Source organism: Otolemur garnettii, unplaced genomic scaffold (assembly GCF_000181295.1).
Source record: "Otolemur garnettii isolate 467f Iridium unplaced genomic scaffold, OtoGar3 scaffold00040, whole genome shotgun sequence".
Taxonomy (NCBI): Eukaryota; Metazoa; Chordata; class Mammalia; order Primates; family Galagidae; genus Otolemur; species Otolemur garnettii.
Window position 1 is genome coordinate 9,525,479 of NW_003852435.1, and position 3,575 is coordinate 9,529,053.

Sequence of the window (3,575 nt, forward strand, 5' to 3'; positions counted from 1 at the left end):
CTGTTACAGTGCAAAATTGGTTTCTGCAAAATTGATTGGTTCACATGATACTGGCACGTGGGAGAATAATATCAGTATTAGTGTGGGACTTGTTCCTACTCCCCGCCCCCATGGGAAAGTGGAGGTGGAATAGCAGTAGAACTAAAACCTTGAGGGAAGAAGAGTTTTGCTATGTAGGCAAAGAGCCCCGTTAGCTGTATTTGAATACCTGTATTCTTTGAATACCTGTATAGAGACTTCCCCCAGCTTCCACAAATCACAGCATGTTACACCTCTGTCCAAAAGTCTTTCATTTTCATGCATTTCCACAGTGAAACAAGACTTTCCAATTTATTGTTTTTGTACATTTTAATACCCCACGAGGAAGCCTCCAGCCTGTTATTTCCCAAAACACTGATCATTGTTTTGTTAGGGTTTCAGTTACTTAAATAATTTTAACTTATTGTGGCTCTATTTCATTTTCTTCAAATCTTGTCATCTTTAAAAGCATGCAATCTTTCAGGAAAAAAAATGTTTATTTTCAGGAACAAAGATATTGTGGTATAGCAGAAGGCCCTTCATTTGATAGATTTGTTCTGCTTGACTTTACAAAATTGGTACCACACAGACTTCTCTCATTTTTCCAACAAATGTCATCAGCATTCCATAATTCTCTATTTCTTTGGTTATTTGAGCATTTGGCTCCCTTCTGCTATTCTCAAACTTTCCTACTTTTTTCCTCTTGTTTTCCTTTTGATTACCTTGTTGCTGTGTAAGTTAGTATTATTTACTTTTCTATGTTTTGTTTATAGGTAGATCCTAAACTTTGAAAATGTTAAGACATTTTCATTATTCTGCAGCTACCCTTTGCAGCAAACTTACAGAAACCATTTGGGCTGTGATTATGTATTCTTTTTTTTTCTGGTTACAAAGTCATGACTATTTTTCAATTAAAATGGGAGCATTTATGGTATAAAGTTTATATATATTCTCTTTAATATGTTCAATAATTTCTTCATAGCTTATTTTATATTTCAGACATTGTTCTTCAGTTTTTAAAGTTTAGTTTATTTCCTTTGTGTTTATTTTTGTATATACATTTTCCTCTAATTTTCAAATATTGTGCTTCTTTATTTAGTAGGAAGTTCCAATATTTTATTTGCTTTTTTTGATATCTATTTCATTAATTTTCCCAAGCTTTATTGAAGGATAATTGATAAATACTATTGTATATATTTAAGACGTACAACATGAATATCTGATATATGTATACATTATGAAGTGATTATCATAATCACATCATTTAACATGCTCATCATCTCTTATGGTTACCATTTGTGTATATGTGTGGTGAGAACAGTTAAGATCTCCTCTCTTAGCAAATTTTAAGTGTCTAAACAATAATGTTAACTATAGTTACTATGCTGTACAATAGATACAGGAAATTATTTACCTTATGACAAATGTGGATGCAACTTAACCAACAATCCCCTTATTTCCCTCACCCTCCCAAGCCCCTGGAAACCACTATATATTTTTTGCTTTTATAAATTTTCCTTTTTTAGATTCCAAATATTAGTGATGTCACTGAGTAATTTTCTTTCTCTAGCTTATTTCACTTAGCATATTGCCCCCAGATTCATCCAAATAGCAGGATTTGTTTCTTTTTGAAGGTTGAATATTATTCCATTAGCATGTATATAATGGTACAAATATACACAGACATATATGTAATTCACACACATACTTGGCTGTTGTGAATAATGGTGTAGGAAACATGGGACATGGAAACATCCATATCTTTTTAAGATACTAATTTCATATTCTATAGATATATACCCTGAAGTGGAATTAATAGATGACATTCTAGTACTTTTTTAATTTTTTTTTTTAATGTTAGGTTAACGTGAGGATAAAAACAGCCAGGTTACAATATTTGAATTTGTTAGGTAGAGTCTCTCTTGTAGCTGTGTCCCACACCCAAAAGGTGTTCCATACAACCCTACATTGCGCCCATTAGGAGAAAGCACGCCAATCACCCCATTCCTTCTCTTCTCTCCCCTCTATCATTCCCCCTACCCCCAAGTTGAATAGAATTAAGTTTTTCTCCTTTGTGTGCATATATTAGATCATTTACTGTTTTCATAATAAAATTAAGTACATTGGATATTTACTTTTCCATTCTTGTGATATTTTACTGAGAAGTGTGTTTCAACTCCATCCAGGTCAATACAAAAGATATAAAGTCAATATCTTTTCTTATGGCTGAATGGTACATGTTTGTTAATCCATTCTTAAGTTCATGGGCACTTAGATTATTTTCACATCTGGGTGATTGTGAATTGAGCTGCAAGAAACAATCTAATGCAAATGTCTTTGTGACAAAACGATTTATTTTTTTCTTCTGAGTAGATGCCTACTCAGGAATTGCCAGGTCAAATGGGAGGTCTAATTTGAGTTCTTTGAGCCAAAAGGAAGATAAGGGTAAAGAACCAGAAGGGAGAAAGAGAGGAAAAAGATAGGGAAAAAGAAAAAAAGGAGGATGGAAGGAAATAATTAAAGAAAAAGGACAAAAAGAGAGAAAGAGAGTGGCAGGAGAAATGGTGATGTTGAACAGGGTGCTTTAACCACACCCACAGCTCGAGGATTTGGCTGGCCAAGACAGGTGGGTCCTGCAAAGTCAGGATCTCCTTCCCAGCCTGGACAAAAGCAGACCCAACCTCCACCAAATATAGAAAGAATCAGCAGTATGTTGCAGTGGAGACCTACCAGTACCTTCTTTCCAAAGGCCAAAGCTCAAAGAACACAGTTCATGAGCTCCTTAAACCAGACCAAGCTGTGACCTTCCTCCATCCAGACCAATGCTGTGCCCCTCAGCCCTCAGAGAATAGAAAAAAAAGAAAATTAATAAAAATGATAAGGAAAATTGATAATACAATTACCTAAGGTAAAGAAGGGAAAAAAGGGTATCTTAGCTGTTCTATGAGAAATTTATGGTGGAAAGAGGAGAAAAGTAGAAAAATTTCCACCAAAAGAGAAAAAAAGGAGAGAAATAAAAAAGAAAGACAGAATAAAAGGCATGGAAAAGCCATAAAAACAATGGAGAAGGCTTTGCTACTGAAGAAAGTAAAACTGAAAAAAATAAAAATAAACAAAACAAACAAAGAGATAAAAAAGAAAAGAAAAGAAACTAAGAAAAAAATGAAAAAAGAAGTAAAAAATGTAAAAGAAGATATATATGTTTGTGTATGTACATATATATGTATATATAATTTGAGGGGGATGTCAAAGGATCCTTTATTGAAATGTTTACTCTTATACTTTTTAACTAGCTAGACATTCCACAGCATCACTGTTGATGTCATCTATGATGTCATAAAGGTGACAGCCATCCACATTGCAGCCCACTGACTGGGCTGTCTCCAGTATCTTTTTAATGGTTCCAGAGAGTTCTCTGGCTAAAGATTGTTGCCACATGTGTCTGGCACTGCTGATAATCTCATCAAAAGTGATATTTCCATTGGGTTTAATATTTTTGTTTCTTTCTGTTTCTCGGTGGTTCCTTGAGGGCTTTGATGATGAGGGCAGAGGCAGAA